Here is a 15199-nt window from a genome sequence, read left to right on the forward strand (position 1 = left end):
GATCGCTGAACTTCTTTGAGCTTGCCGTGAAGGGTTGTTTATGATGCCCATTGTATCGGTCTCATCCGATCTCACAAGCTAAACAAGCTGAAGCCTGCCGAGTGCTTGAATAGGCGGTCGACTTGCGTAAAACTAAAGGGGGTGTTGTCGGTTGCTCCGGCTGTACGATGTCAGCAGAGGGCAGTGCAGCCAGATCCATTGTGCTGTACTATCCGCCTAGCCACCCCCAAACCCGCACTGACCAGCATGGTGAAGTATGGTCAATGACCCCTCACGACTCACGTTGTGGGTGTGCCCTCATCAAAGGGCTGTGTGCGCGCAATACATTATGGCATTTTACACATCTGAATTTCCAAACATCTTTTCACAAACGCTGCAAGCATCGTTACCATTTCTAGGGAGTCTTTTGGCACTTGAAGCCTGCTTCACGGTTTCGGTGACCCTGTGTTTTTTTTATTTTCGCCCAATCATGTCCGCCGTTGGAGGAGAGAGATATTTGGAATTCCGCTGTCTGTTGAGTGGCTTAGTCTCCATACCGAAGAGAATGTCCAGGGCACATTCAACCATTAATCCCTACTTTTCTTCGCTTGTTCAGTCTGCATTGGTCAAAATTACCACGCAGAGTCTACTGTGTACGGCTCGAGCCGAAGATTGATGCGTTGCACATGGTTTGCTTTTTTTTTGCTTCTGAACTAAAACCATTCGTTTTGAAAACTGCTTTGCAGTCATGTGATTGCACCCACCCACAAGTGATGTCACCTTTTGGCAAAGCCGCCTGCCGGGATATCGAAGCGTGCTTCTTTCTCCCTTTGCTCGGTCATTCATCGCTCTCGCTCTGGAATCGCCACGCGATGTGGAGAGATGGGATCGTTGCCAGCCCGCAAAGCTTAAACATGCCCACCCTTGGCACTTAGAAAATTGCTAACGATTAAATATGCACAATAAACATTTCTTAATGTGTTTTTCTTTTTTTGTCGATGATCAAATCAACCAAAATGGGCCCAATTTCATCAGTGGATAGACAAAGGGGCTTTACGTGCACACGTGGTTTATTTGTGCACTAACCTAATTATCCTGATGGCTTACGCCCACGCACAGCTTCCAGTGAAGCATTGTTAATGAACACTGAATAATTAAACGTGTGTACCCACTTCTGTCCAGCCAGCGGTAAAGAAATGGCCAATTACCCACTTGGCATGGGCGAGAGTGCAGATGCTCAGGCCTCTTCCGTGGTGTCTGATCAGTGTGGAAGAGCAGGCCAAGTACCCTCTCGAGGGACGCTCTATGTATCTGCCTCAAGGGGATGCCCTTCTGCCAGCAGTGAGAAAGTGCGGGGATGCACCTTTATCTCTTTGGCTGCACGTCTCGCGGGCTCCGAGCGGCCCGATTGAGCTGTGGAGGGGTCACGGGGAACCCTTCCGTTCACATAAATCGCAGTGGACGCGCACCGCTGACCTCCGCCTGCTGTAGAGATTCGGCGTCAATCCGACACGCGTGCCGCAGTCCGGCAACAGCCATCCTTGTCGTCTCGAGCCGTTTTCTAGGTTTTTTTCCACCCACAGGGTGGGCGGCGTGAAAGTGCCTCGCCTCCAACTCGCCGTCTCTCCGCATCGCCAATCTCCGCCCGCGTTGTCAATCTCCGCATTCCCCAATCCATTCGCTTCGCTCGTGCCTGGCGATGCTGTGGTCTCGCTTCTCTTCCGCCGACTTTGCAGCGATGGGTCCAATTGTTGTCGCTCTGATTCGCGCTTTCGAACGCTCCTCTTCTCCGTGACGCACACCTCTTCCACAAGTGGCAAAAAACAATGACCCGCAGTGCGACCGCCACCACCCCAACCAATGGCTCGTACCGTGAACGACCTGCATTGTACGGCGGCATGGACAGTATTACACGAGCTGCTCCCAAAGCTGTCACCAGGCTCACATGCTTCATACCCGGCTGAAGTATTTACACATACTTGCCGTACGCTGGAAGAAAAAGTGGGTGAATCATCCCCGTGGAAAATATAAGTCTGCCGGTTAAAATGCAAACAGTCCAAACGTGTTGTTAATTTCAGGACCTACATTGACACATTAACATGGAGTCTTGGCGCTGCGGTTGTTAGTGCGATACACTATAAACCTGGTGGCCTGAAATCGATTGCTGTCCAACAGGAGTGATATATCTCAGCCAGTCCTAGTCACCCCCTTCACCAGCCCGTCCTGACCAGTGTCGTGAAGTATGCTTTTATAAGTCCCAAGACCGACCGACACCCAGTAGTGGATTTGCAAAGGGTCGCAGATGTTGTTGTATTTTATTATGGACATCCATAATTACATATCATGGGCGAGATGTGAACGGATGATGGCAATATCACTCAGGGAAAGGAGTTGGAATGAAGAAGCCCTAGTAGGGGCTACGAATAGTATCTGTAAAGGAAGGCTAGATGTGTTGGAAAGAGACAAAGAAGATGCATTTAAAAGGGCTATGGAGATTAGAAACCCATAGATTAGCATACAGAACCATGGGCGTATACAGAGACCCATAGATTAGAATGGCTATGTAGACGCCACTGGCACAGCGCAGGAGGAGTCGAGGGAGATTGGGAGGTGGTGAAACGAGATATGAGGGCAGTGGACGTGACGAGAGAGGGGGCACAACATGCAAGCACGTGGAGAAGAAAAATATAAGCAGCCGATGCCACGTGACCAATGAGATTTTCTGGCTTGGAAGAAGAAGACTTCAATGTCATATTAAAAGGGCGACGTCCAAAGATAATGAACACGTGGGACTGCTGTGTTACAAGGCATTGGCAGGCACAAGGGAGGCATTTAGACCGCGCTGCAGACTCCTACGCATTCCAGTCCGCGTGCCAGGAACTCTTGAGCAGTTGAGCATGATTGCAGGTCCCCGCATAGCACGATGCACGATTCTTTCTCGTGCAATGTGCAGCGTGCACGTTATAGTTGCCGCGTGCAGCTCGGTTACCGCCGTATTCTCCCGTTTATAAGACGCTCCGGGAACGTAAGACGCACCCCAAACTTGTGCCCGGTGTCAATTTACAGAAATTTGGTCTTACGCAGACACACCTATCAGGTTATAAATATGCACCCAGCAACTTTTGCTGTCAAATAGAGGGAAGTGGGTCTTCATCTGGAGAATACGGTAGTATACTGTTCCGCTGAAATCCCTCACTCAGCCCCAATAAGTATCAGGAGGATACTCAGTTCAGATATATTGGCAATTCCATCGATCGGTGTTTGGCTTGCGGAAGGAAATCTGAGCATCCAGAGAAGATCAACTCATTCGAGGATGTAACATCCAAAAGCACCACGCAGAAAGATTCCAGATTCCGTTGCTGTCCTGGCCAAATCGCAGCTCAAGCGTCTGACGCCTAACCTCGTCAATCAGTGTCTCGAATCTGTGGTTACCAGGCTCAAAGCCCTGCTTGGCTTCTGTGATCTGACAAGATAGGACAGGCTCTACGGTATGAAAAACAAGGCTATCCCGAGATACAGCTGCCAGTGGCGTAGCTAGGATATTTTGCGCCCGGGGACGAACTATAAAATTGGTGCCCCCCCCCCCCCGTTTAATCACATACCAAAATGTAATTACATGACATGTAGGCTGTGTGTGGCGGGATATATAAACTTTTAGGTTGCGGTGTAGATTTGTGCAGTAGTTTCAGGCTGTTGCGCCCGCCGCGATAAGTTATAATGTAACGTTGTAAGCCTCATTTTGGCGCCCCTTTACCTTGGCGCCCGGGGACATATGTACCCCCCTGCCCCCCCCTCGCTACGCCTCTGACAGCTGCTCATCCCGAGCGAGTAATACTCGGCAACGTGCATTGCCTTTGTACGAGTCGCCTTTGGGCGTTGTTCTCTGGTCAGACACTGGTGAGACTATGCGTGTGGTTAATGCTGACTCCATTCCTTGACAAAGGCATCTACTTGGCGTTGTGTGTTTATTGCCAGAAAGGATAAAACCTATTATTATTTTTATACGTTCATATTGGCAAAAAAAGGTCCCATGTGATACGTTCAAACGGCGAGTTATTCTTCATCGGTTGTTGCGCAATGCCCCCAGTTATTCAGCAGCGAGCGCCGTCCTGCATCGGCTGCGTGTGAAGGGAACCCTTTCTTCACCCCCCCCCCCCCCGTGTGCGCCGCGTAAGCGAAAATAGTTTTTCGAACAAACGCAGCACAGCAAAGTGGCTCAAGCGTTTTGGCACTGGAGGCACCACTTCATATCCAGTGACAGAATTCGCTTTCTGAGGCAAGACTGAACTTGAGCCACTGGAAATGTTGCGACGTGATTGACCCAGGGGCTTTCTGCTGCGATGGAATTGTTTTTTTACACGATGACAGCACGGGCATGAATCTTGGCGTCCCTGTGTCGCGCGCTTCGTTTGCCAAAACGAACGATGGGGCTGCTCAAATATCTTTAGACTGATACATTTCGCCGGCAACTACGACGCGTCATCGTACAAACATTTTTGTTGTTGTTGTTAGATTATTTTACCGCCGCGTCTTTCGCTATCGAGTGTGCAGGCAGTGCCACTGCCCCGGGACTCGGGGCTGGAAGGGTCCATGCCAGCCCTGTGGAAAACAAAAAGCGGGGAATTTGACAGGGGGCACTGAATAGGCATTGCAACTAACTTCAGGCGGTACCATGTCTCCTATACAACAGTGGCAACAACAACGTAAAGATTGTATCGGTTCAAATACGGGTAACATCACCTGCAATGTAAGAAACAAACACATGGTTTATACTTTTGGAAACATCATGTTGGAAACATTAGAACGAACTCATGAAGGGTTGCCACCTCCTGAGGTACAACACACACCAGGGCATATCATGAGAATAAAGTAACCCACAATAGCGAAAGAAGGTTAAATCATGTGAACGCATTGATTTGAGAATTGTGTTGTTAGTAAAGATATGGGAAAAAACACGACTTATAAAGTCTTGGGAAGACTTACAGCTTTCTCAAGACAGCTACCTCAAAAAGAGGATGATCCTGGGAAATCAGGACAGGTGGCAACCGGATATCTCACGCACACAGCATGTCTATATCTTCAGAGTGATACTGTACAGACTTCCTCGGACTAATCTCATCCACAGATGATCAGTGGCCAGGGCCCATGAAAAGGGCTTTGTTCAGTTTTTTTTGTCGTACAGCTAGTACCGCCAGACTAGTATGTATGGATGTTGAACTTCTTTTGCACCGTGCTAATCGGAGGTGCGAGTGAAGGACAACAAACTAAACACCAAAAGCAGTTCTAAATAAATTAGTTTTCAATCTAAACGTAAAAGTGCATGGCCCCAGTGGCTTCCGAATATCGGAAGAGCGTTCCAGACGGCCAAAAAAAAGCGCCTCTTAAGGCGCGAGATACAGTGGCCACCTTTGTTCGACGGTTCGCCATAAGCCACTGTTGCTGCGAGGATGACTGCTAAAGATAGGTAGTTATACTCTTTGTTTTTTTTCGTAAAGTCACGTAGGTAAAAAATTTGATAAAATAGATTAAAACAACTACATTAAATAACGACGTTTCGGGCGCAACACAAGCGTCCTTCTTCAGGTGGGGACAACGTAGTGAAAGCACAACCGTTTAAGTGTGTCTAATAAATGGCTGTGACGAGGAATGATATAGTCGCGGGGGATGGAGGGAGGGGGGCCATGGTGAGTGTGTGGGCGGGCTGTGGACTGGGAGGCAACGATGTGAGGAACGGGGAGGACGTTGGGAGGCAAAGCATGGAGCTCAAACTGAAGCTTTGTGATGCAGGGGGGGCGGAAGTAGATAAGAAAGCTAAGATTAAGCAGCCTTTTGTTATGCTGCCGGGGGGAAAATTAGAAATGCGCAAGATGAACACTAACGTGTGGTAATGGTGATAGGTAGTGGTTGGTTACCAGTGGCGTGGAAATAATTAAATGGGGCCCCGTGTCCAATTTTCGTGGCCTGGCACCTAGGCCTTCACGCCCCGTGGGCTCAGTGCACACTTGGAAGCTTATGCCACTGGTGTTTATACCATGTTCATTGAGCGTGGGCTTCAACTTCTCACCGAGTGTTTGTTGAGGTCGCGGGTAGACTGGCATAGGTGCGTGGCCGATATCCACAGACAGAGCGAGAGGTACCAATGGATGTGGCGTGCCGTGCGATCGCTGACCCGCTGAAATTTGGCCCTGCGTTTTCACCGTAAAGACGCCTTGTGCGTCGGTAGATATTGTAGGGTCAAATTTCTGCCCGTATCGTGCGCGTAGAGATGGCCTTTCGAAACAACGGATGTTGACGAAGTTGTGGCTTTGTCTTCATCAGCATAACCATAGTTTCCTTTTCCTGTTCCTTTTTTGCTTCGAGTGGTGCTTTTATAAATGCACGTGCATCGGGGACGTCCATAAATGACGTCACGCGATTTTGGACGATTTTTGACCCCCCCCTCTCGTCACACGGCGTCACAAAAAGTCAGACCCCACCCAAAAAAACATGTTTCAAATCGCTTCAAATCGCTTTAAACTATTGTCATTGTAGTGCATATTTAATGTGGCGCTGCACTCTGATGTTGTAGGAGAAAACATTTATTAAAACGTCTATTTAATGAATTAGAACGTGTTGTCTCTATTTATTTAAAGTTGCGAATTTTGATGTGACGTCACATTTCTCAACCTCCCCCCGCTCGTCACACATCGTCACAAATGTCTGACCCCCCCTAGGTGCGTGACGTCATTTATGGACGGCGCCATCGCTGCGTGTAACTACGAATGAACCTTTGCCGCACTTAATACGGCATTATCAAACACAGGCGAAACATGTCACTTGTGAATGCGCTTATGATTTAAACAATCTGCAAAGATTGACTTGCATTAATGTATATCTTAATATCCTGCATGCGATATCACTGGGTGCCTGTGTGTGCTTTATAAATGCAGTTACAAGCGAATACAACTATAAGGCCCTTTGTAAATCCACTGCTGGATGAAGCTGGTCTCCCGACACGGTGTCAGTCATAAGAGTTGTTTATACAGTCACTGTTGTTAAACAGTCTACAATCACTGTATTAAACAGTCTACAATCACTGTATTAAACATTCTACAATCACTGTATTAAACAGTCTACAGTCACTCCATTAAACAGTCTACAATCACTGTATTAAACAGTCTACAATCACTGCATTAAACAGTCTACAATAACTGCATTATAGTCTACAGTCACTGCATTAAACAGTCTACAATCACTGCATTATAGTCTACGGTCACTGCATGCGAAATTATTTCACGAAAACAGCGTGGACGCGCCAGGGCAGCGTCCAACCTTCACATGCCACGGCTGCTGTTACTGGGATTAAAAAACATCGTGTTGAGCACAACGTGCACACGGTGAAGGTGGTGGGGTTTTTTTTTGCCCAAACAATCCACATTTTGTATTTTCTTTCCTTCTGTTCTCTTTGCTAAGAGTTCTTCTACAGTGTGCTTTTCCACATTCCGCCGTCCTGTTGGCAGGCTTGGACAAACACGGGTTTATTACATGCTCGGTCCTTCCCGGCGAAGAGGAATGCGGCTAATTTCCCTTTGGGTCCACGATATAACTTTCCCAAAAGGATGAAAAAAAAACCCTCCCGTTGCCTGTCTTTGCGCATAGGCTGCAGAAATATGGAGAAGGGATGCAGGCGTGCGTGGGTGTCGAGCGCATTTTTGGCACACGGCAGATTTTAAATCATCCATGTGTTGTGTGAACGCAGCTTAAAGTGGACCGGGACACTGGCTACAATCGGTAATACTTCTCGGGATTTGTTTTCCTCCTCCCAATTTCAAGGCTCATGGCTTGTGCACTTGGCGGGCGCAATGGACCGCGGGCCGTCGAGTTCCGAGTCCAACTCACCGCACTACGAAACTCGACGAGCCGAGTTCGATTCTCAACCACGGCTAACGTTACATGGCGAGTGGTATCTGAACCGGCCCCTAAAGGGCTCCTTTCACCAAGATGTGGTGAAGTGAAGCCAAACAACAGGTCGTGGCGAAAGCCTTCATCCAGCAGTGGATTGACAAAAATGTGTGAACTTTTTAAGTTTGGTGATTTTAATCCTATTGCCCTGGGTGAATTGACCTTTGTGAATCTTACAGCTCTACCCTCTGTACACAGCCACCGTCTCTCAAAACCTCCACTCTGAAATCCCTGTCCTGCTAAGGTCATCATCTTTCCAATCCAAAGATTTCCCGTATAGCCTGAACAGACTGTCGGGGCAAGTTATGTTAGCGAGCACCTATGAAGGCCCGCATGGCACAGGAGGGGGTGGGGTGGGCCAGTCCACCCACTCCCTGACTACCAACTTCAACCCCCACATCCGAGCTTACCCCCCCACCCCACCACCCAACCATCTACCAAACTCCCACCACATTCCCTATGCACTCAAGGCCCGTTCAACAGCCTCTGCACTTGTATGTGATGAATGCGTGTTTATTTTTCATGCCGCTTGCTCAGCTTGTCTTAAACTTGGCAAAATAACGCAGCAAACTCAAAAGGCGCTCGTGTGTGTATGCGTGTGCTTTTTTTTCCAATACCAGCCTCGATCAGGCTCTAGGAATAATAAATTCGATTTTTTTTCTGTTTTCCTTTGCCGAAATCTTTTGCTGTTGTCAAAATACACGGTGCTCTACGCACGATTTACGGGGTTTGAGGCAGTTTCTCGTGCCGAAGAGTGGCCGAGCATTTTAAGACATCTTTTTTGTTATAATTACATCGCAGTTCGTGAAATAAAAGATTGTAATGCCTGTTGCGGAAATGTGCCGTTCAAAATCTCAGACGACCGGGGGGGGGGAGGACGCCGTCGTGAGTCGCATGTGGCGGGGTAAAGTGTGGGTATGTCCACCTCGACCAACACATCTGGCCACGTTCAACACCACAGCACTCAACTTGTGCTACTCCAGCACAGTTTGGGAACGATCAGCAAGGACGACAGACCCTGCACTCAGTGACGCCTGCCGCATCATTAGAGGTCGCCTCAAACCCACAAACGTGATATCACCACCGTGGACATCCTTTGCCGTTGTAGCGCCACCGGACATCCGGAGAGCTGTGGCGAGTCGAGCGCAGAGGAGGAAACAAACAGGAGGCGCCAGACAGCCTCGACACCACCGTCACCGCTGCAGTCAAACGCCACAAGTCACAACAGCACTCGTTCCGCACAAAGTGCTTGCCACGAGTGAAACACAATACCTTGCTGATCTCGACAAGGAGCATAAAGCATCACGCAGAATCCGGTCATCCACGCAGCGGCTTTTGGCTGACCATCAAACAAAGAACGGCCACCACATCGCGCGCTTTCAGATGCGCTTCTGCGGCCTTCTGGAACGCTCTTCCTTCCGATATTAGGAAGAACACTGGAGCTGCTTTTTTGCGTTGAGTTTGCTCTCATTCCCCCGCACCTCCGATTAACACGGTTGGCTACGTACGGTACGAACATAGTTCAACACACACACACGGTCACTTTAAAAAAACACACACGGGGAGACGCGGCGCGAGCGTGGGCAATGGAACGAGAGTGAACGACCCTCTTCCCACAGGAGCAACTTCCCTCCGGGGCGGGCCACGTGGCGAATTCTGAACAGAATTCGCACCCAAGTCGGCAGGTCAAGGTTCAACCGGGCCACGCGGGCGGTGGCCCTCTCGCGGCAGGTAAACCCGCAGGCGCTGGGGGCGAGCACGCCACTGGAAGGACATGTGGTGGACGGGTACGAAAAGTAAAACGTAGATCAACGGATCTGGCCAAGATGGAAGAGTAGACCAAAGTGCCGTCTAGAGTGGCTATCTAGGGTTCCCTCTAGCGGAGGACCTTCTGCCAGCGTCACCTTCAGCAAGTAATCACGGCGCTGCACCTTTTAGGAAATAGATAACGATATACCGCATTTACTTGATTCCGATAACTTTGTGTTTGTCATTCGATTATGCGGGATTATTTACTATTACTATTATCAGTGCAGATCTTTCTCCACAATCGAAGTATAGCGCTTGTCACACGGGACTGCTGCAGTAGGCTAGAACAACTTCAAGAACAGCACCGCCGGCTTACACGTGGCGAGCGCAGCGACGCTTTAATGACGCTGAAAGGGGCCCCGCGAGCGGCAGTAATCTGCTTTTAATTGCATTTTTTGGAAAGAGATCACGCCCAGTCGCTGCAACGTTTTAATGGACGATTCCTGGAAGGTTATGTTTAATCTCCAGCATCCCGAGCTGCTGATCTAGAGGTCATGGCGATGCGTTTAATTAAATTATGGGGTGATGGAGCGGTGGTGCAGTGATTTGAACCCGGTGACCTGAGTTCAATTTCCACCCACGGCTAACAGTCGTGGCGTCGGGAAGTATGGTCAAACAACGCCCAGGACCGACATGGTGTGGGCAGGCCTTCATCTAGCAGTGGTTTGACAGAGGCATCTGAAATATCACTATCATTGTTATTATATTTTTGGGTCTTTCGGTAAAGTCACGTATATAGGGTCAAAGAAAATAACAAAAAAATATTAAAAAAACTACTCATAGCACTTGGCAGATGTGATTTTTGCCCAGTGCTCTGAGTAGTTTTTTGTTATTTTTGAACCTATCTCCGTGACTTTACCGAAAGACCCAAGAATATGAATTCCTGCAGTCACGAAAGCTTTGAGTCAAGATTTAACTCTCATTGTTATCATAGTCGGCGTTGTATGTACCGATTCACAATTGACGTGTTATTTCTTTAGGTGAGATCACGTGAGTACGTTGCCAATGTGTGTCGTGCAACCCTCCTCCACCCGGCACAGCCAAAATAAAAAAAAGTTCCCACGTGACCAGTCGTGACGATTGTTGTTGTTTCAGCAACACCGCGACTTGCCGAAAGAGAGAAATCAACACACGCATTCAACAATTAGCGCACGACGTTTGGCTGCGTTAACTACAGCCAGCATCGTCGAGTCCACAACATTGACACGCCGTTGGCTGTCTACAAACGCGGTATGACCCCACGAAAGCAATTGTGAAGTGCAACGTTGGTCACGCGAGCCGACGTGTTCAGTGTATCTCGCTGATCTCGTGAAGGAGAACAAAACATCACGCGAACTCCGCTCGTCACCCTCGCAGCAGCAACCGCCTTTTGGCTGCCGGCCATCGAACAAAGGCGGTGGTCACCGCATCGCGGGCTTTCAGATGCGCTTCTGCAGCCGTCTGGAACGCTCTTCCGTTCGATATTAGGAAGCCACTGGAGCTATATGCGCTTATAAATCATCTCGATAGAAAAAAAACGAATTTCTTGAGAACAGCTCTTTGTTTGTTGCCCTACCCCCGCACCTCCGATCAGCACGGTTGGCTACGCACAGTGCGACAGAAAGTTCAACATACATACGCACATACAAATCGTGTGCGCCCTCACTCCGTTTAGCTCCTTTGGTCCTCACTGCACACACGCGCCATTCGAATGCTTACGGAGAGCCCCACCACACTCGCGAGCAGTGCCGGATAATTATCCGAGTAGCAAAAGTATCTTCATTTGTAGCTACATACGTAGTAGCTACTACACTTTCAAGGGCCCCGCGCTAAATGCTTTCAAGCTATCAATTCCGGTTCAGTGATTCTTGCTCTATTACTATAGTACTATACTGCCTTCAACTTTTATAAACGACTGTGTGTTTAAGGTTAGCGATTTGTCGTATTATCTATCTGTATAGCAAATTAAAAAAGACAATAACTTTACCATGCAAGTAAAAATTTCGTGTTTTAATATTTAGGTTTTTTTTTATTTAGGGCCCCTTTATAACATATGCTACAGGCCCCGCACTAGCTTCATCCGGCACTGGCTGCGAGCCTGCCCGTCAATCACGCGCAGGCCTCGGGCCGCTCTGGGTTGTCGCTCAGCCACAGCGAGAGAGGGGAGGGGGCCTTGACACCGTGAGAGTCAGCCAACACGGCCTCCACGCGCTGGCGTGCATTCTTTATAGTCAACCTTGCTTTTGGGAAAGGACATCAAATTTGGCACGTAACCGGGTGGTGCAGGGCACGCTATGTATGTTGAACTTCTTTCGCGCCGTACGTAGCCAACCGTACTTATCGGAGGTGAGGGGTAAGGACAACACTAAAAACAAAACGCCGTTCGAAAGAAATTAGTCTTCAACCTCGACTTAAAAGTGCATAACTTCAGTGGCTTCCTAATAAAGAAAGGTAACCTTACAGTAAAAAGATCCTGGGTTGGATACCTGATTCGGGCGCCCTTTCTGTGTGGTGTGTTTGTCTGTTCTCCCCCTGTTCTGCGTGGGTTTCCTCCTGGCTCTCTGGTGTCCTCGCGAAAACTTGGCAGCACCCTCCTGAAGAAAAGCCTCGGCAGTCAGTGTGGGGTGCGCTGTCTAAACCACGCGCGCTGTCTCAACCACGTGCTCCTCTTTCTGTCTCTCGATGCAATTCAAAGCGTGCCACCACTCCACGCTTCTTTGCGCACTTTTCAGCTGCTCCGTCTTTATTGGTCACTGTCGACATGTGCGAGTGGGAACATTCCATGAAATTGAGTGGAGCTTCGACAAGCGGCGTACACGCCGTAAGACAGGCAATGGTGTACCTCTCGGTTCATATTCTTTGGTTATTTCGGTAAAGTCACGTAGATATGAAATGGATAACTAAAAAGAACCAGGCTACAGTCTACATTATAGATTGCCAGTACACTCACTCCGATTAAGAACCAGGCTACAGTCTACATTAGTGTTTTTTTTTACGTTATGTTCTATTCTTATCTTTCTATCTACAAGAACCAAAGAATGTGAATTCCTGCAGTCACGAAAGTTTTAAGTCAAAATTTACCTCTCGCTTCCTTGACAATACTCCAGAGATGCACATTCCCGCAATCTTTTTTGGGGGAATCTGAACCCAAATACAGTGAGATCCTCCCACACAGCTCCATTCACTCAGCCCACTATGGGGACCTTATGCCCTCGGTGTCACCCAGCACATGGCTATAAGAGCGCTTTCACTAGATAGGTAACTTACGTAATCAAAGAGTTAATATACATAACTCGCAGCCCCTTGTTTGTTCACTGCTGAATTAGATTCAGCTAAACATTCATAAGAAGATTTTTAAAAAACGTAATCAGGTTGCACAATTTAGGTGTTCTTCATTTTATCGTAAATATATATTTTAAATATCAATAACGGTACTAACGCACATTTTCTTAACATATGTGGATGTGAGGCTTAAACGAACAAGGATGTTTAAATGTAGGAAGTTAATTAACACATTCTTCCAGTGCTCGTGGATGTATGTGGGGTTCTTTTTTAGCTAATTGCCAAAGGAATGTGGCCACATTCCTGTAACTTGGGGTAAGCTTTGGTTTCTTAGGAACTGGTAGGATTGCTTAACATTACAGTACAACCATAATACGTAATTTACAGCCCTATGCTGATCCACTGCTGAATAAAAACCTCCCCACACAGTATGTCAGACTACTGACATTCAATACACACAAAGTGCTTGCCAAAAATGAATCACACATCCTTGCTCATCTCGTCAAGGACCATAAACCATCACGCAAACTCCGGGCATCCTCGCAGAAGCTTTTGGCTGGCCATCAAACAAAGAAAGTCACTGCATCGCGCGCTTTCAGATGCGCTGCTGTGGCCGTCTGGAACGCTCTTCCTTCCGATATTAGGAAGCCATTGGAGCTATGCACTTTTAAATAACCCTGATAGAAAACTCATGTCTCTATAACTGCTTTTTGTGTTTAGTTTGTTGTTCTGTCCTGCACCTCCGATTAGCGCAGTCGGCTACGTACGGTGCGAAAGAAGTCATGGTCAGTGAAAGTTGACGAAGGCAGGGCGAGGTAATCGGTTTAGATTATCACTCGCCACTGACGTACGCCATGGCCGGGAATCAAACTCATGTGGCCAGGTTGAAGAAGCCGCACGGCAAGAGAGAAACAACGGTGAGAAAATTGAGACTCCAAGCACTGCCACATTTAAACAAGATCGTGTTTTGTCTCTTTACACGTGTTATTTTCTTTAAGGCTATCATTTTGTTTTTCCTTCATTTTGTTTTTCCTTCGAAGAACTCGGGAGAACATTTCTATTTGTCAAGTGATGACAGATGTTTCCAAATTTTTTTTTATGGAATGCCGCAGTCCATGGAACGGCTTGCAAAAACCATAACCCCCCGTGGAAGCATTCCACCAAGACGTCTGTCTGGACAGCAGTGCTTTGAGCAATGGAGGCTGGAGTCTGATGTGTCACAATGTGGATGATATCCTCATTTCCAATTGTGTTTCATTTCGGGTTTAAATGTCACGTAATTAATTGCGTGTATCGCTTTGTGCGTGCAAGTTGTTTTGATCCTTTATCACATTTGTATACTGCACTCATATTAACTCGTAATTATTTTCCCACTTCTCCTTTTACAAAGAGAATCGACTTCGTGTCAATTGGTTCTCAGCTGATTTTAAATCAAGCTCGCTTCACTAACTCTATAACCATTGATGTGAACACACCGACTAACCATTGCAGTCCTAATTATTATTATTATGCTTGTTTACCCAGGAAAACCTCACTGAGTCTCTTGCAGGAGGGTCTTGACACTTTTTTTGCAGTAGAGTTTGATTGTTGCTACAATGGAGTAATTCCATCACCTTGTATTGCATTGTATGGGTGTTTATTTGAGTTTGTGGGTCTGTGTGAGTCTGTGGGTCTCTCTGAGTCTACGCGTCTGTTGTGCGAGTGTGTGGGTCGTCGTGTGAGTATGTGTGTCTCCACATGAATCTGTGAGTCTCTATGTGAGTCACATTGTCTTGTATGTGTCTACCAGAATCGGTGGGTCTCTATGTGTGTCGATGGGCTGCTGTGTGAGTCTCTGCGTGAGTCTATGAGCCTCCAGTGAAAGGCGCTCCATCACCCACTTCAAGGATCATTGGCCACAGTACACTATTGCAGAAGGTACAAATTGAATCCATCTGGCGACTCCAGACATTATAGAACGGCTTTCCAAATGCAACACGCAGTTATACACGCGGTCTGTTGCTTTTTAAATACCACACAAAAAAAATAAGATTGCTCTGTTCATGCATCGCACGAAGCTGCCGTGTAACATCATTTAAAATAAAGTAGAAAGGCCCACGTGATGCTCCTGTTAAAGTGACTGATGATCAGCCACCGTGCCCCACGTTGTAAATATTAAATAAAAGCGCAGACCCTGCAATTGCATGCTCACACCACTGCTGGCAGAAAA

The sequence above is a fragment of the Lampetra planeri genome, chromosome 30 (assembly GCF_965212315.1).
Source record: "Lampetra planeri chromosome 30, kcLamPlan1.2.h2, whole genome shotgun sequence".
NCBI classification, from domain to species: Eukaryota; Metazoa; Chordata; class Hyperoartia; order Petromyzontiformes; family Petromyzontidae; genus Lampetra; species Lampetra planeri.